At 38.2% G+C, this 9,706-nt stretch overlaps 1 pseudogene; it reads right to left on the bottom strand.

Moving 5' to 3' along the window:
• Positions 1–808: 808 nt before the first annotated feature.
• Positions 809–2,039, bottom strand: LOC118983749 (L-lactate dehydrogenase A chain-like; annotated as a pseudogene).
• Between the last annotated feature and the right edge of the window lie 7,667 nt (positions 2,040–9,706).

The following is a 9,706-nucleotide window of genomic DNA, read 5'->3' as shown; positions in this document are numbered from 1 at the left end:
GTAGTATGTGCCTATTGTACTATTTTAAGTGCCTCATGCACTTATTTATGTCTATGGTTCATAAATTTTATTGAGTAACAGATTTACCTGGGAACCTTATTAAAATAGCAGATTCCTGGGCTCTATCTCCAACATACTTATTTAGTTGATCTGTAGTGGGGTCCAATTACCTGAAGTTTAAATACTTCTTGATTCTGAAGGGGTGGTTTTTGAATCACAAAAGAGAAATACTGACTATATGATCTTATAGTCCTGAAGCTTAGCCTTTGGGAGATGAACTAATAGTTATTTTCCAGACTTAACTCACTGACTAGAAACAGAAGGACTAGAACATAAAGTCCTTTGATTTTTTCACTGTTCAAGGCTTATTTTGTGTTTTAATTGGTATGACACTTGGACAGTTGGCTGCATTATTTATATGTAGACTTTCTTTTTACAGTATATAGCAATGTACACTAATCTGATTCATACAGTACACAAAATAAGATCCTTAAGAACCGTTATGCACAAGACATGCAATATTGGATTTATACATTGGATCCTAGGATGTGATTGACTAGAGAGAAAAAATGTTGGACTAGCCAGGTTGGGTAAAGGAACCACCAGTTATATAACACACAGTGAACACATATCTAGTTTGAAGGGCGACTGTAGTATGTGCAACACTGGCAGTGGGGCCTTTGAAGAGGTGGAAATCTTTCACACTAACCAGGTTAGGACTATGCAAGGTAAGCACCATCCAGCATCAGGACAGAGATGCAGGGGTTTATGAATCATTACTATTTCTACCTTTGGGAAATTGATGTTTCTAGTCATAGATCAGATAAAAGGGACAATATGCACAATTTCCATCTAAAATCCTATTGTAGCCTAGAGAGTAAGGTAGCTTCTTTCTGAAGCTACACTCAAGTGTATCTGCACTCTTCTTCAAACGGGCTCTCCCTCAGGTGTCAGTGTCACCTTCACAACATCTGAGATTCCGTTCTGATCCAAAATGCAGAGAACACTACAGAACATGTCTTCTTTTATTCCACAGAGACCCTTGATTGTGGTGGAAACTGGATGCACCCACCTAAGATTCTTCATTATACTTTCTTCTGCTAAATCTGCCACAGATAATCCAATGGCCCAGGATGTGTAGCCTTTCAGTTTGATCACCTCATAAGTACTGTCAACCACCTATTTGTGAACTTGTTTCCACTGTTCCCTATCCGTCTCAGTGCCTAAATCAGGGTGCAGAGTCTTTAGGGAGACACCAACAACATTCACTCCACTACACACCAGCACACTCTAGTGTCCATGTTCCCCAAGGACCCACTCATGATAGCTTAATGGGAAAGCTGGCAGCCTTTCCCCTATTAGGCAACAGAACTGGTCTGAATCCAGATTGCAGCCACTTCCAATAGCAGAGTTTTGGGGAAAGCTGCTTATCTTCCAGAACACATAGGTCAAGACATCCACTGAACAATAAGCAATTTGCAGTTGGGAAAGTATTTTACAACATTAGGAATGATGAATTTAAAAATGTTCACATTACAATGGACCAAATTAAGATGCCTTTCTCCCTCTTGTTGATATGCCTCAGCTGTGAAAATAACCAGCTTGGAGTTTAGTCACATTACAGTCTCTGCCAGAGTCAATTTTTGGTGTTCTAAGGAAAAGGATGTCATGATGAAGATCCAGTATCTCTCCCTTTAATTTGTCTTCCATGACATCCACAAGACCAAGTTCATTTGCCAAGTTCTTCATTAAGATACTGATGGCACAGACCATGCCAACTATTTATGGATATTTGTTGAATTTAAAATTCAACAGCACCAACCCCAATGACTGAAATCTTATTCTGGGTGGTTTGTTCTTTCTTAAGAAGGTTCACAATGAGCTGATCCTTAAGAGGTGCTATACTGGACTTAGAACCAAAAGGAATTGGGTGTGCACAGCTGGATCTGCACTTGGTGGCAGCTGCCCCGGTACCTAAACTCCTTTGATTTTACTGATGCCCCCAGTTCCCTTCTGTACCATAAACCTCCAAATGCCATGATTAGTTTTGAATAAAGGTGTTGATTTCAGTTCATCTAGAACAGCATGTTTGAATGTGTAGTTTTGGAAAAGCTGAGTCCCCAAAAATTGTTTGGTAGAGACTACATGTTCAAAATATTTTCACTATTATATGAAGATATTATACTATCTTTATATAAAATAAAGATATTTTTACCCTCTTCTCTCGTGAATGTACAATAGAGTTTTCAAGAGTCTACATGATATATGATGTCATCATTTTGATGATTAACAGATTATGTGCATGTATATTCCAGTGTTTTAATTTTTTTCTGTTTTAATTTATAACATAGTAATTGGTGATAGATATAACCCACCCAAACAAAAAACTCTTAGGAGTCCTGATAATTTTTAAAAGTGTAGAGTGGTCCTGGATTAAAAGTTTTAAAAGTTATGTTACATTTAACCACAGTTTTAAATATATATCCATTGATGTAAATTGGGAAAATTATTCCCAAATCTCAAGGAAAGCTTAAACCTCCTCAAACTATGTAGATTTTTATTTTTGCCTCCTCTTATAAGTTCTTTTTTGCAGTTTTCTCCTTATTTTTAAATCTAAACAAGTTTTTAAAAATTTTTTAAAACATTTATTTTTGTTCAAGTACAGTTTTGTCTTTTACTCCCATCCCACTCCTCCCACCAGTACTTCCCACCTCTCTCTCATTTCCACCCCCCACCTTAGTTTTTGTCCATGTGTCCTTTATACTTGTTACTGTGAATCCTTCCCCTTTTCCCCTGAAAATCTCTCCCCTCTAGTCCCTGTCAGACTGTTCTGTATTTCAGTGTCTTTGGTTGTAATTTGCTTACTTGTTTGTTGCTTAGGTTCCTGTTAAAGATGAGATCATATGGCATTTGTCTTTCATCACCTGGCTTATTGCACTCACCATAATGCTTTCCAGTTTCATCCATGCTGTTGCAAAGGGGAGGAGCTCCTTCTTTCTTTCTGCTGCATAGAATTCCATTGAGTATATGTACCATAGTTTTTTGATCCATTCATTTACTGATGGGCAGTTAGGTTGCTTCCAACTCTTGGCTATTGTAAATTGTGCTGCAATGAACATTGGTGTGCATAGATTTTTGGATTGGTGTCTCAAGGTTCTTAGGATATACTCCTAACAGTGGAATTGCTGGGTCAAAAAGCGTGCTCATTTTTAGTTTTCTTAGAAAATTCCATATTCTTTTCCATAGTGGTTGCACCAGTCTTCATTCCCACCAGTGCACTAGGGTTTCCTTTTTCTCCACATGCTCTCCAACACTTGTTTATTGATTTGTTTATGATGGCCATTCTGACCAGTGTGAGGTGGTATCTCATTGTGGTTTTAATTTGCATCTCTCTGATGGCTAGTGATGCTGAGCATCATTTCATGTGTCTCTGGGCTTTCTTTATGTCCTCCTTGGAGAAGTGTTTGTTCAAGTCTTTTGCCCATTTTTTAATTGGGTTTTTTGTCTTCTTGGAGTGGAATTGTGTGAGTTCTTTATATATTTTAGAGATTAAGCTTTTGTCCGAGGTGTCGTTGGCAAATATGTTTTCCCATATGGTTGGCTCTCTTTTCATTTTAATTCTGTTTTCTCTGACCATGCAGAAGCTTTTTAATTTGATGAGGTTCCATTTGTTTATTGTTTCCTTTATGTCCCTTGCTTTAGGGGACATATCAGTGAAGATGTTGCTGTGTGGAATGCCTGAGATTTTCTTGCCAATGTTTTCCTCTATGACTTTTATAGTGTCAGGACTTATATTCAAGTCTTTTATCCACCTTGAATTTATTTTTGTGTATGGTGTAAATTGCTGATTGAGTTTCATTTTTTTGCGTGTAGCTGTCCAGGTCTCCCAACACCATNGATTTTGGGTGTTTGGGGTTTTTTCCTTTGGGATTGGTTTAAAATTTCAGTCCCTTGTGGTCATAGACAATGCTTGGTGTGATTTCCATTTTCTTGAATTTGTTGAGGCTCGTTTTGTGTCCTATAAAGTGGTCTATCTTTGAAAATGTTCCATGTGCATTTGAAAAGAATGTGTGTTTAGCTTCTTTGGGATGAAAGGCTCTCTCTATATATATCAGTTAAGTCCATTTCATCTAGGGCATTGTTTAATTCCAATATATCTTTGTTGATGTTTTGTTCGGAAGATCCATCCATTTTTGACAGTGGGGTGTTAAAATCCCCTACTATAATTGTGTTGGTGTCATCCCTTTCTTGAAGTCCTCTAAGATTTTCGTTATATATTTGGGTGCTCCTATGTTGGGTGCATATATATTTACACTATTAATGTCTTCTTGGTGGATTCTTCCCTTGAGTATTATGAAGTGACCTTCTGGGTCTCTCTTTATGGCCCTTTTTTGGAAGTCTATTTTGTCTGATATGAGAATTGCTACCCTGGCTTTTTTTTTTTCTCTTGTCTGTTTGCTCAGAAAATTTGTTTCCAGCCCTTCACTTTTAGTCTGTGATGGTCTTTTGTCCTGAGGTGGGTCTCCTGTTGGCAGCATATGTGTGGGTCATTCTTTCTTATCCATTCAGCTATTCTGTGTCTTTTGATTGCAGCATTTAATCCATTTACGTTTAAGGTTATTATTGATAGGTACTTACTCATTGCCATTTTTGTACCTGTGTTCCTCTCTGTCTGTCTCTTTTCTTTCCTTTCCTTAAAGCAGTCCTTTAAGTATTTCCTGTAGAGCTGGTTTGGGGGAGGCATATTCTTAGACATCTTTGGCCTTGGGAGCTCTTTATTTGGCCTTCTATCTTGATTGAGAGCCTTGCTGGGTAAAGTAGCCTTGGTTGCAGGCCTCTGGTTCCCATTACTCAGAATATTTCTTGCCATTCTCTTCTTGCTTGGAGTGTTTCCATTGAGAAGTCAGCAGCTAACCTTATTGGGGCTCCCCTGTATGTTACTTTGTGTTTCTCCCTTGCTGCCTTTAATATTCTCTCTTTGTCTTGGAATTTTGCCATTTTAATGATGATGTGTCTTGAAGTGGGCCTCTTTGGGGTCCTCTTGATTGGGACTCTCTGTGGTTCCTGGATTTGTGTGACTTTTTCCCTCATCAAATTGGGGGAGTTTTCCCCTATTACTTTTTCAAATAGGTTTTCTATCCCTTGTTCTTCTTCTTCTCCTTCTATCATCTCTATTATTGTCTATTGCCTATTGTCTTCTATTGTCTCTTCTCCTTCTTCTCCTTCTGGTGTCTCTATTATTCAGATATTATTATGTTTCATATTGTCTTGCATTTCTCTTAATCCCCCTTTACTCTTTCTGAGCTTCTTTTCATTTTCTTGCTCTTTTTGTGAGTTTTTTTCTACTTTGTCCTCAGCTCACTGATCCGATCTTCTGCTTCATCGATTCTACTTTTCATACCTTCTACTGTGTTCTTCAATTTGGAAATTGTATTCTTCATTTCCTCTTGTCCCTTACTGATAGTTTCTATTTCCTTTTTCATGTTGGTATAGTTTGCGGAGAGTTCATTGTAGCTCCCCTGTAGTTCCTGGTAGCTCACTGTGAGCTCTTTGAATTTCCTGATAACCAGTGCTTTGAATTCAATATCTGATAGTTGACTTGCCTCTATTTCATCTAACATTCTTTCTGAGGCTTCCTCCTTTTCTCTCATTTGGGGATTGTTTCTTTGTCTTCCCACTGTTTGTGAGACTCTTCTTGTTAGCCTCAGCTTCTTAAATTGATCTGTTCTGACTTCCTGGGTTTGTGGTGTGAATTCCTGTGGTAGAATACCTGTGGGATTCAGTGGTGCAGTCTCCTTCAGGTATCTTGATGTTGTCTGCTTCCACCTACTCCTTTTTTCATTTTTGTGATCAGTTGGAGGGGGAGGCAAAATGGTTTATGAGAGTGGGAGCGTATTTTATATGTTTACAGTCACAGCCGGTAGAGAAGAGATAGATCTTTAGGCTACATATAGTGTTGACCGTAATCTTCAACCCAACTTGCCACTTTTAAGAAAGAATGGACAAGAGATAAGTCTCTTGTTGGGGAGGGAAGGCTTGTGACTTGGATCTAGAAACCAGTGATGTTGCGGGCGCTCAGATTTTGAGCTAAGGTGAGAGTAAAGAATGGTAACTAGGTGTAGCATGTGAGCAAATAGAAATAGTCACTACAGTAATAGAATTCAGGAACCTGTAAAGTGGGCTAAGATCCGAGCGATGTGTTGTGAAGCATTTACAGTTGTATAGAACAGCTATTATTTACAATAATATTAGAACAACAATCATATGACAGAGTCTATGTGATCTGTCTGAATAGAGGGTATAGAACTTTGGGTAGTGTGCTAAAGGAAAACAAGCGGCGTGAAGTGTAGAAAATTGGCAATACACTGTGGAAGAGAGAATGGGGGAAACCTGTTAAATAATACAGTATAACCAGCCTAGGCTAAGAAGCCTATACAGAGAGAGGAGAAATGCAAAGATACTATTAAAATATAAAACAAGCGAGAATAAAGAAAAAATAATACAAATATGCAGCAACTTGTGGCTTCTCTGCTATAGCAAATTGAAATTTGTCTCCCTGTCTCTATTGTTGGGATGCCCCCTCTTTGGGTCCCACTCTGGTCTTTTTGAGGTTCCCAGTTGTTTGTGTCCCTTGTGGGTAAAAGGAAACAAAGCAACAAACAAATGAAAAAAGGCAGGAGAAGGGAGGAAAAGGTGACAGGTTTGGAAAGAAAGGAGGAAGGAATAAAACAGGAAAAATAAAGGAGAGGAAAAAAGTATTGAAAGATAAAACAATAATAAAATTAAAAAGATATAAGATTACAAAAAAAGTTAGTATAAAAAAAAAGGAAAAAATATTCCCATGATGGTTTCAAACTGTTGAAACCAGGTTTTCTGGATGCAGCAGGACCTCTCTGTGTGCTGGGGTGCAGACACGTGTGCGCACTTTAGCAAGCCAGACTACCAGACTGGTTTTCGGGTACCCGCACCCCCAACTGGCTGCCTGGGTCCCACAGGATCTGGCATGGTCGTTCCCAGTTCCGTGGGGGAACTCAAGTGCTTCCACCCCTCCTCTGGATCGCTGCCAGGCTGGGTGGGAAGCAAACCAAGCTGCCTTTGCAGGAGAATACCTCAGTCCACTTTCCAAAAAAAACTTCTCCAGAAAGCCTGCCTCTCAGCCCAGTCTAATCCCCAGCCAGACTGGTGACGACAATGCACCTCTCAGTTCTCCCAGGCTGGCAATTGCAGAGTCTGAAGTTGACCATGGCCCTTTGTCCTTGTTACCCTCTCTGTAAACTTAAGCAGACAGGTCTCTGCCCGTTGTTGCCTAGCCTTGCTTTGATGGGGATGGAGGGAGCCAGCTCTCTCCCAAGGACCCTGCAGCAGGCCCAAGTCTCCCAAAGAGTTTCCTGTAGATCCACCTGGTGCTGGGCTTCTGAAGCATCCTCCATGGCAGACGCCACCGGCGCTGGTCGAAGACCAAAGCCTCTGGACCCTGACCGCGACAGCTGTTAGGCAGTTGCTGAGGGCGCCAGCCCCCCACCGCCACCACTTTTGTCTTTACTCATGTCCCTGAGACCCCACTGACCTGCAGCTGTCTGGTCTATTCCTCACAATCTCTGATCTCTTATTTTCATAAGTGATGGGGAACTGTTGGTTGATCGTGCTGTTCCTCAGTAGATCCGCCAGGATTTTCTCCCAGGGATATGGGAACTGGAATCGCTCTGTCCTACTCCGTCACTATCTTCCTGGATTTGTACCTTTTAGATATTTGACACCTATATGGAATATGTTTTGTGCATATTAATGTATAATAGTAATAATGTTTATATTAATGTACATGTTAAGCATACAGGGATGACATATAATGACAAATTTACTTAATAAGTTCCCTTTACATAGTTAATTTTTAAATAACATTAGTTTCAATTTTATTGCAATTTATTGACTATTTTGATGGTATATTCCATTATGCTGTCTGGTAATTGCTAAGAAATAAATTCATATTAAGACCACCTTCTAGTTCCCAAAATTTTGTAGTGTAATTTTTTAATAAAAAAGAAGTAAGATCAATTGTGAGTTCACCTAAGTCATAGGTAAAAATAATTTTCCAGATGTACCACATCTTATTTTAGATATGGGAAGTAATGGTGTCTAAAATGCATTTTCTGTTAAGGAAATAATAATAGGCTGAATGATATAATGAATACTGAGAACTTTTTACTGTCGATTCCAAATCTCTCTCCTGTGAGTGATCCAAAGCACAAGACTCAACAAATATAATTAGGTTTTGCTGTGTAAAGTTATTATTTGTTTAAATGTTGTAATCCTCTTACTAAACATAATCTGAAATTTAATTTGGTGACAAGAAGTAAATAGTGAAAAACGGTCTGAGCTTTCAACAAGTCTACCTGATATTCACCTCTTTTGATGATTTTTATATTTGTGCAATTACAATTTATTTCCCCTGATGTTTCCAAGTCCAGTAAAACCATGTCAGAAATTTCTTGGAAAGCCAACCTGGAGATGGCAAAAAATAAAAATTGTTGTCTTTTTAATCTTATGGAAACCAAACATTGTACAATATGATACACAGTAAATGCACAGACATGGTATTCTTTCAACTGGGTAGCCAGAGACTCTTGGGAAAGTCTTTCATGGACCTTCACAATAGAGCAGAAAGGAACCAAATATAGTAATGAAAGTATTTTTTCTCCAGTATAAAAATAAAGTCTGATGAATTTAGCAAAAACAGGAACTGCTGCTTTCATTTACTGCTGATATAATATCAAAGGTCACCATGAGGAGAATTTAAAGTGAATTGCAAGCCATTGTCAGCTTTGAATAGAGAAAAGACATTGGTTCCTTGTCTGCAGCAGTTGAAAAGCTCCCAATAGTCATAAAGAGCTCTGGGCACGAGCAATCCAGCAACTGGACATTCCATATGTAATGTTAGCTGTAGCTCCCTAGAGAGCACTTGAGTCTCAGCACATGGCCTTTGGTCCAAAATAATCGGCCAGTTAAAAATACATAAAACAGAACAAAAATAAAAATAAAAATAAAAAACCAACCAAACAAAAATACCCACAGGAGTATAAAAATGAGGTGGCTACACAGAATAAAAACAAAGGGAAAATCTGATTTTGAAAGCAGCCTTTAGCAACAATTTTTATATAGCTCCAGCCAAAAGAGAAAGATGAGAAAAAAGATCTAGCACAATTATCTGAGGTAATTCTACTGGAAAAACAATCCCAACTTAATTTCTAAGACCATGTGGCTAGTGTTTCAGCTTGTGTTAGGCCTTCATAGTTTGGATATTATTTTAAAACTTTGAGGTAATATATTTTTGTCTAAAAATAATGAGACAATAAACTTTGTCTATTGATTAGTAAAATGATGTTGTTTGATAAAAAAATCAAACAATACAGAAAGATACAAGGAGGAGAACACAAATCCCTAGAGATTCCATCTATAATCATTTTCAGGAATACACTTCATTTGAAAGCACTTCCTTTTCTATTCAAATCTTGTTCATCCTTCAAAGTAGAGCCAGCTCTACCTTTTTCAATAAACCCTCTGTCATTAGATTGATTAAGTTTTATGAGAAATAATTGTAAACATTTTACAATTAAACATTGATTTGATATGATTTATTTTTACTTTCCCTAAGTGAATGTAAGCCCCTTAACTCAGAATATATTTTTATCTCATTGACAGTAGCTTATAG

The sequence above is a fragment of the Sturnira hondurensis genome, unplaced genomic scaffold (assembly GCF_014824575.4).
Source record: "Sturnira hondurensis isolate 20B ecotype Veracruz unplaced genomic scaffold, ASM1482457v3 Scaffold0003038, whole genome shotgun sequence".
NCBI classification, from domain to species: Eukaryota; Metazoa; Chordata; class Mammalia; order Chiroptera; family Phyllostomidae; genus Sturnira; species Sturnira hondurensis.
Note: the sequence above shows the minus strand (reverse complement) of the source record. Positions and strands in the feature narration are given on the sequence as shown.